Consider the following 10,409-nt stretch of genomic DNA (forward strand, 5'->3'; position numbering starts at 1 on the left):
GTTCACTCCTACATTACCAATGGTCCCCTATACAAACTTACACCATCTCTCTATTATTCAAGCTTGATGTGTCCATTGTGATTCATATACTAATAAAATATATTAACTTGGGAGGACTTGTCTTGGTAAATGTACAGCATTTTGTCTGAAATAAGAAAATAGTTGTTCAATATTTTTTTTCAAAATAAAGAAATGAGAGATGTTTCTAAGAAAACTATAGCCAAGAATACTCTGAAGGATTCTATTGGGCAGTTGGTGCAGAGCCCACTTTAGACTAAAGTAAACAGAAAGCACACCCACCAAAGCTCATGGAATTTTGTGGAGGAGGGGGAGGAAAGAATGTAAAACCCACAGGGTGGGAGGGACTATCTAGAGATATCCCAAGGACTGACTGCTACTCTCACAACTCATAACCCACGACTCCATGGTGAATACCAGCAATCCCACTAAGGAGGGCCCTCATTGCAGTGGGGCAGGGAAGAGACAAATGATATAACAACACATTATGTATCCACACATTGCAATATATACAATATATATATTATATTAAATTATATTATATTATATTATAGATTATATTATATTATAATATGTATATATATATATTCATACTTTCAATAAAAAATCAACACTGATAGGAGATGTGTTAGGTTTATGATATAGTTTTTACTAATATGGAGTAACCATATTATAGCTTTAAATGGAAAAGGGAAGGCTTTGAATAATGCATATGACATGGTACTATTTTTGTTCATCTCTATATTTATAAAGAATTTCTCAAACAATCCTCAAGAAGCTTGCTACCTTCAAGTGTTTGTTCCGTAGGTATGACAGGGATACTAAAGCTGATTTTTTTACTGCCTATTTACTTGCTCCTTTTAAAGTCTTATCATGTGTGTATATTATTCATTTACTAAACAAATTCAAAACTAATCTCATGTAATCCAATTTAAAAATTAAGTCATATGTAACCCAAGGCTCCTTTACCCACTTTAATTGAGTTTGAGCAGGGTCTCAAGACTCATGGTCCAAAAGAAATCAGCCTAGTCAATTTCTCTTCATCATTTCATACTTGCTATTCGTTCTTCCACAATGAACCCAAGTCTAATGGATGATTTTAAGTATAAATCTGAGAGTACTTATAAATGGATAGGTAATTGGAAAAGATCACTTGCATATATTTCTGGATGTGTTTGTGAGTGTGTTTCCTATGGCCCATGAATACATGAGCTAAATGGGAGAACACATTCTCATTGTGAGATGGTGCTATGCAATATTCTGGGTAGGCAAAGATAGCAGAGAAAAGACAAATTCCTCTATAGTCTCCCAGAGCTGAGATAACTATTCCTCTCCTTTCCTGGCAGCAGAACTCTGCACTATCTGGCCTTTGAGTGCTAGGACGTACACATGAACTCCTTCCCCCTGTTTCCTTTCAGGCTTTTTGCCTTAATGGAAACTTGTATTATCCTCTTCCATGATTCAGAGGCAACTGGACTTTGACCATGATATCAATAGCCCAAAGTTGTTAGCTTTCACAAGGTCTCCATGGGTACCTAATGGCATGCACAATAGCATAAGTCAAATTTCCTAATAAATACTGATTTATACATTTATATACCTATATCATCCATATCTGTATATATATATATATATATATATATATATATATATATATATATATATATATCATATATTTAAGAATATACATATATATGTTCTACATTTACATCATCCTTATAGCTATAATTTCTATATCTATGTTTCTATTCATCTTAATCTGGCTATATCTACATTGTTCTATCTAAATCTATATATATGAATCATCAATATCCATATGATTTATCTATAACTGTACTCCCATCTAGATCTTATATTTTTCTATCTGGAAAACTCTGATTTATATAGAGAAGTATACATAAATAAAATAAATACCTTATAGGTTTCCTAAGAACTGGAGAAAGTTATAAAGTGCTATGGAGTCTGAAATTGCTTAAAACAATACAAGAGAAATTTGGTGGTACCCTGGCCAACTTGATGAGTTTAAGGAATGCTCTATAATATGAAAATTATTGACCTACCTGTTATAGCCATCACAATGCTGCATTTCTCATTAGGGCAAATATACATTTAATAAAATTCACTTCACTAGCCTCCTTCCAGGATACCTACAGACTTCTCAGTGTATTAACAAGTGCTGTAGTAAATTAACCCTGTAATTTAAATCATATAATAAGATATAGTCTTCTTTATTGTCATTTATGGTTTAATGAAGATATCCCTAGCCAATGAGGTTGAAAATAGGTTGGGGATTTTGGTCTGCAGGCTTTCAAGAAATCATGATGTCCAAGCCCACTAGTCTCTTCAATACATGACTTGCTAGGGTTTATTATGCAGTACTCCACAGTGATGGAATAGATGAAAACATGGAGACAAAAATATGGGAAAGTTGTGACAGTCAAGTCTACTAGTTCTGTTAAGAAATACAGTCTGGGCTGGAGAGATGGCTTAGCGGTTAAGCGCTCGCCTGTGAAGCCTAAGGACCCCGGTTCGAGGCTTGTTTCCCCAGGTCCCAAGTTAGCCAGATGCACAAGGGGGCGCACGCGTCTGGAGTTCGGTTGCAGAGGCTGGAAGCCCTGGCGCGCACATTCTCTCTCTCTCCCTCTATCTGTCTTTCTCTCTGTGTCTGTCGCTCTCAAATAAATAAATAAAAAGAAAAAAGAAAAAAGAAATACGGTCTGACCTGTCAACAAATTCTCAATGTCAACTCAACACTATTGAAGGATAAGATATTTTTGTCAGTTGTGTGTCTCTTACATAGAAAATTTCCCCATATCAATCACATCTATCAACATTTCATTCCTAAAAGTCACCTCTTATTTAAAAACAATTTCCTTGAATGGCACACTTGTTCTGGGAATATTTAATTCAGTATAATTCAAGCTAGGATATTTTTCCCCTTTTTCCAAAAAGAATCTTTGGTTTGGAGAGATGGCTTAGTAGTTAAGGCACTTGTCTGCAAAGCCTAATGACCCAGGTTCAATTCCCCAGAACACACATAAAGCCAGTGGTGAATGCATCCAGAGTTCATTTGCAGTGGCAGGAGACACTGATGCACCCATTTTTCTCTATTTCTCTCCCTGTTTGTCTCTGTCTCTCTCTCAAATAATTAAATAATTAAAAACAGTATTAAAATCAATAAATTTCAAAGAGAATCTTGTAATTGTTGACATTATAAATGATAGGAGTATAAACTATACAAATTTGCCACATACCTTTGTACAACTGTCAAAGAAAGAAACAGAAATGCTACTGGCCCCTTCTAAAATTGTCACATGAGAAAAAGACTTAAGCCCCTTTGTTCATGTACATAATTCCAAAGTTCATAGGAAAGTGTCCCAACAACTTTGTGACTGAAATCCACCCAACCTCATCTCAAAGGGATTCACATTTTCCTGGCTAGATAAGCTTAAGCATTATAATTTAATGTGCTCCCTGGGAAGCTGACACTGACTCAGAGTTAGCATTATAGGATAATTATGGAGATGAGTATTAAAGGTAAATATTCAAAAGTGTAAGAGAAAAGGAAGCAGGATTAGTCCCTGAAAAAGAAAAAAAAATGGAACACTGAGGAAATAGGAAGGTTTTTCTATTTCCTAAAGCTGAGAGAGGCAGAAGCTCTCACTGTAATGTAGAACTGATGAGTGTATATATATATATATACATATATATATATATGATGGGGTGATATTACCATGGAGAATATTAGAGCAGAGAAGACAGGTTTAAAAAAATCCTATGCAAGGAGAAAATGTCCAGTTTCTAACATAATATACTCAGCCACTGTGTATAGCTGAGCACATGTACTTATCTAAAATCTGAAGGAAAGTAAGTCATTCTTATTTGAAGGGTGTCAGATTAAAACACTTTTTGAGCCGGGCATGGTGGGTCATGCCTTTATCCTTGGGAGGCGGAGGTAGGAGGATTGCTGTGAGTTCGAGGACACCCTGAGAATACCAAGTGAATTCCAGGTTAGACTTGGCTAGAGTGAGACCCTACCTTGAAAAAAAAAAAAAAAAAAAAAACCCACTTCTTGAAACTGAAAGCAATTTTGGTTACTTATATGCATCAGATTCCAATCTTTCTAGCCCTATCAATTTTCTGTGACTTGCTCTCTTAAATTACTATTTAATTAACATGGAGTATCTGGTTCTTTATCCAACTGCCATTAATTAACATGTGCCGTTGTTAACTATATTGGCAGAAACAAGACTATGTCATAGCACTTCAATTAGGAAGATTTTTTTTTTTCTATTTTAGTGTTATCATGATGCTCAAGACCTGCCTTACATTGAATAGTGATGGGATCCACAATTCTGTGCTTGGGAATTTGGCTTTAAGCACCCTGGCAGGGTATATCCAGTGTCTTCTTAAAAGTCTTAGAAATGGAGAACTGGGGCCATTGTCTTAAACTTCGTCTCTTGTCAAATTCTAGGGAAGCTTGTTATGCCATTCTGATTTGAACAAGCCATGTATATATGAAAGGGAGAAGAATAAGAATGAAGGCATATGATGTTAGTTAGCATCATAAGTAAAAAGCTGCTGTTTCACCAAAGTAGAGTTTTTTTATTTTATTTTATTTTACTTTATTTTATTTTATTAGTTTTTTGAGGTAGGGTCTCACTGTAGTACAGGCTGACCTGGAATTCAGTATGTAGTCCCAGGGTGGCCTCGAACTCACAGCGATCCTCCTACCTCCGCCTCCCAAGTGCTAGGATTAAAGGCGTGCACCACCACACCCCACTTGAGTTTATTTTTTTTAATAAGAATGTTATTATTTATATGTAAATAACTAAGTATATAATGTAATAGTCAGAAAATATATAAATTGTACATTAGCACAAAAAGAAAATTGCGAACCAGTCTCCTTATGAGCAAAGATGCAAAAACTCTCAACAAAATACTGGCAAGCAGAATACTAGAATATATCAGAAGGATCATTCACCCTGACCAAGAAGGCTTTATCCCAGTGATGAAGGGATGGTTCAACATGCACAATCAATAAATGTAATACACTGCACAAATGGGGAGAAGAACAAAAATCACATGGGCATCTCAATAGATGCAGAAAAGGCATCAAAAAAAATAAATAAATAAAACATCCCTTCATGATAAAAGTCCTACAGAAACTGGGAATAAAAGGAACATATCTGAACTTAATAAAGACAATTTATGACAAACTGACAGCCAACAAAATACTGAATGGAGAAAAAGTTGAAGCTTTTCTACTAAAATCAGGAACAAGAGAAGGGTGTCCACTATCCCCACTAGTATTTAATATAGTACTGGAAGTCTTATCTATAGCAATAAGATAAGAGACATTCATTAAAGAAAGAGATCAAATTATCATTATTTGCAGATGATATGATTCTATATAAAAATGACCCTGAAGACTCTACCAGCAAACTGTTAGAGCTGATAAACAATTGTAGCAAAGTAGCAGGACACAAAATAAATGCACAGAAATCATTAACTTTTCTATATACTAACAACAAATATGCAGAGGATGAAATCTCGGAATCACTCCCATTCACAATTGCCTCAAAAAAAAGTACTTTGGAATAAATCTAGCCAAGGAAATGAAGGCTCTCCACAATGAATACTTTAAAACACTCAAGTGATTAACTACAGAAGAACCTGCGAAATTGAAAGACATCCCATGTTCTTGGATTTAAAGAATCAATATTGTGAAAATATCAATCTTACTAAAAGCAATCTACATATTTAATGCAATCTCCATTAAAATTCTAGTGGCATTCTTCATGGAAATAGGCAAAACAATCCTAAAATCCATTTGGAAGCACAAAATCCTCTAATAGCCAAAACAATTTTGAGCAACAAATATAAGTCTGGCAGTATCACCATACCCAATTTTAAACTATATTACCAAACAATAGCAATAAAAACAACATGGTACTGGCATAAAGACAGACATGTAGATCAATGGAACATAATAAGAGGACCCATCTGTTAATCCAGGCAGCTACAGCCATCTGATTTTTGACAAAAATGCCAAAAAAAAAAACCCAAAATGGAGATATGATAACTTCTTCAACAAGTGGTGCTGAGAAAACTGGGTATCTATATGTGAAAGGATAAAAATCATCCTTGTCTCTCTCCATGCACAAGAATCAGGCCCAAATGGATCAAAGAGCTTAATATCAGACCTGAAACTCTGAAACTGATAGACAAAAAAAGTAGGGAAAACCCTTCAACGTATTTGCATAGCAATGATTTTCTGAATATAACCCCAGTTGCTCAGGAAATAAAACCACTAATCAACTACTGGGATCTCATGAGATTACCAAGATTTTGTACAGCAAAGGACACTGTGAATAGATCAGACAATCTACAGAATGGGAGAAAATCTTTGCCAGCTGTACATCTGACAGAGGACTAGTATTTGTAATATATAAAGATCTCAAAAAACTAAACAATAAGAAATCAAACAAGAAATAAGCTCTGAAACTAAGTAGACAGTTCTCAAAAGAAGAAATACAGATGGCATATAAACATCTATAAAATGTATCTATAGCAATCAGATAAAGGCAAATTAAAACTACCTTTAGATTCCCTCTCACTCCTGTCAGAATGGCTATCATCAAGAAAACCAATGACAATAAATATTGGCAAGGATGCAGAAAAAGAGGTGTTGGCCAGAGGTGAGGCTTAGTGGAACTTCTTGAGCCTAGCTAAAGTGTGGCGAACTGAACTGCCTCCACCCAGCTATGACTCAGCAAGGGGACAAATGGCCTTTGGCCTGATACTTCCGCACAGGAAGTTAGAGTCCCCACCCGTGGGCGCTTAGAACCAATCATCTCAAAGGTTGCGCTATGCTGTTGGCCCTTACATCTCACCCCATCCTAAAATCCCTGCCCTTGGTTCTCAGCATTATATAAACACCCGCCTGTAGCAATAAAGTGAGTTCCTGCTTTGACAAGACTACCAGTTTGGTGGTTTTGTTCCTGGCCATGGACACCCACCCTCCTCCTCAACCCCTTGGGAGTAACCAGCGGGCCTGCTCCTCCCCCAGCACTACCTGCTGGTGGTGGTGGGGGAACCCGGCAAAGAGGAACCCTTCTACACTGTTGGTGGGAATGTAAACTGATACAGCCATTGTAGAAATCAGTATAGAGGTTCCTGGGATAGGTAAAAGTAGATTTAACTTATGACCCAGCTATACCTCTCCTGGGTATATATCCTAAGGACTCAATTCACTACTTGCACAAAAATGTTTATTGCTGCTCTATTTATAATAGCTAGGAAATGGAACCAGCCTAGATATCCCTCAACAGATGAATGGATAATAAGGATGTGGTACATTTACACAATGGAATTCTATTCAGTGATAAAGAAAAATGGAATTACAAAATTTTCGGGAAAATTGATAGATCTGTAAAGGGTTATTCTAAACAAGGTAACCTAGGCTCAGAAAGCCAAATGCTGCATGTTTTCTATCATATGAGGATCCTAGTTACAAATGTTCAGATTTGTGTGTGAGTTGGAGTAAAAAATCATTGGCAGAGGCCAGTAAGCTAGGAAAGGGCTATAATGGAGAGAGGAGAGGGGTGAACATAAGGGGATGGTGCAGTACAAATGTAAGTAGATGGACAGATCACTGTGGGTGGAACGGCCTAAGCCAGGTGAGGGGAAGAGATGGAGTAAAAGGAGTATGGGCGGAGGGTTAATCAAAAGTCAGGATATTATGAATAAGCCAGATGATAACCAACATTTTTGAATAATGGCACACCCAGAAGCCATAGGCTGTTACTAGAAAAATTTCAGTGCTAGGGCTGGGATACCTTCCAGTGAGTTGTTGGCCAGGGCGGTCCCTAATGCTCCCAAAACATTACAGGCTACTGCCAAGGCTCTTGGTTTCCCATCAGTAATAGATGATAAGATCCTGTTGCTGAAGACTCCACATGTCTGGGCTGCAAGTGAAATCAAACTGGGGATGAGCTGAAAACCTCCTGGTAGACCTGCTGACAGAAATCTGGAAAAAGCTGCACTGTATGCAGCCCTATGGGAGACAGAAATCATGAGTCATGAAAGCAGTGGACACTGCAAGCCTCAAGTTTGGCCTGTCAGGCCAAATGAGACAATGGGTAAAATAGTGGAATATCTTCTATGGGGGAAACTACTCTCTAATTGGACTGGAGACCCACTGTATGGCAAGGAATACATTCCTGGTACTGAAAACCTAATCAAAAGCCTGTGGTGGGGGAGATCATGAGCATTAAGATTGTAATGCCTGCTCTTGTCTGGCTAAATGCATATATTATGCTCACCAAATGGCCCTGCAAGCACTTTACTTAATATTCATACCTATATGTTAATAGTACTCTCACTTTTGGTTAGAGAAGCTTTCCTTTTCAGATGGTGGTGACTACTTGGGATGACCCAAAAAACAGCATAGTATTGAGAAGACATGATGGAGGAATGAAACATCTCTATCACACCCTCCAAGGCTCCATTGCAGAAGAGGTGGCGGAAAGAATGTTACAGCTGAAGTGTCTTTACAATGCAATCGACCAGACAGAAATTGGTCTTCATATCCATGATCTCAAAGAACCTAGCACTACCTTCACAAGACCCTCATAATAGGAGGAAAAGATAATGATATCAAAATAAAGGAGAAACTAATGGAGAGAGGGAGGAGATAAGATGTAATATAGATTTGTAAAGGGGAAAGTTGGGGAGAGGAGCTAATTATCATGGTTTATTATCTTTAGGTATGGAAACTGTCAACAACAAGGGAAAAATATATAAACTTAGAAAAATAAAACAAAATGTACAATAGGTTCAAATACTCAACCCTTGAAAAACATTGATTAGAAAAAGGAAAGATTTATAACATGCGTAAGGATCATGCTGAAGAGATGGCCTAACTGTTAAGGAACTTGTCTGCAAAGCCTAAAGACCTACATAGGCCAGACACACAAAGGTGAGTCAAGTACAAGGTCACACAAGCATGTGGCTGAGTGGCTGAGTCCCTGGCATGCCAATGTCTCTCTATCTCTAAGATAAAAATAAATAAATAAGATGAGGTAAAATAAAAGTAAAAGAAAAAAAGTGGTCAGGATCATTCAGTCAAAAATGTGCTTGCCTTGTAAGTTTGACAATCTGAATTCAACTCACTCATAAATAATAATAATAATAATAATAATAATAATAATAATAATAATAATAGGTGTTGTTGGAGCAGCATAGCTGGGAAGTAGAGGCAGAAAGATACCGAAAGCTCTCTGGCCAGGCAGTCTAGTGTCATTTTCCTATTCTAGTCTTTGTGTCAATCTCTTGCCTTTATCAGCCACCTACACTTCATAACATCCACTGTCAAAATGTCCCTACCATGCACTGGTCATATGCTATGTCAATGGTGATCCTCCAAAATACCTCATTTTCAGCAATTTTCTTGGAGGGCTCATGTTACACAAGAAGCTGTTGGTCACAACTGAAATATATTACAAAGAAACGGTTAGCAAGGAAAATAAATAATATAGGAAAGGCGTATGAGAAGAAAGTTTTGTACAAAGGCAAACGAGCCTGAAAGAAAGCAGATGAAAGCTCCAAGACATGTTTCATCCTGAATCTTACTCCTTAGGCTGTGCATCGCAATGTTATGCATGAAGTCAGTTTTACCAGAGACTCGGTACTTAAGGATTCTATTTATTCCTGGTCATGTAAGTACCTTCTTCCTGGTATGAATCAAAATTTTAGATTAAGAGGAGAAAAGTACATGTTCAACATCAACCCTATTGTTTATACACAGTTGAGGTTCAATGTCTATTCTTACCAAATAATGGTACAAATCATTGCCCAAAATGTAAGATTTCAGAAGCCAGACAATGACCAGTCATATAAGGGTGGCTTTTCAGGGACAGCCTTCTTAGATTTGCTGTGCCAATGGTTCTCCGCTCACACTGAACCCTTCACTCTGTCATGTCATCGTGGCCTGTCTTTCAGGTATCAGAGCACACGGCCCATCATTATTGTTGCTCATGCACATCTCCAGTTACTTACCAGTCAGGGCCAGGGTAAAAGGATGAGTAAATAGGAGTCTCTGTTACTTTCAACCATCTGCAAGTAATGAGAGAACAATGCAAAATTCTCACACTAACCCCACCATAAATAAACTACAGTTGCTGCTCAGGAAGTCAAATATATATCCTGCGGATCATAAATTCTCAACTTGTGGTTGCCGAGTCACTTGGATCAACACCACCCGGAAACTTGGTAGAAAAGCATAGGAAACTTCACCTTAGATAAACATGTACTGGGCTGAGAACTCTGGAGAAGCACCTCAAATCCAGTACTCAGCATGGACTTGGAGTGCAAATGACACATGTCAG

The sequence above is a fragment of the Jaculus jaculus genome, chromosome 11 (assembly GCF_020740685.1).
Source record: "Jaculus jaculus isolate mJacJac1 chromosome 11, mJacJac1.mat.Y.cur, whole genome shotgun sequence".
In the NCBI taxonomy this organism is placed as follows: domain Eukaryota; kingdom Metazoa; phylum Chordata; class Mammalia; order Rodentia; family Dipodidae; genus Jaculus; species Jaculus jaculus.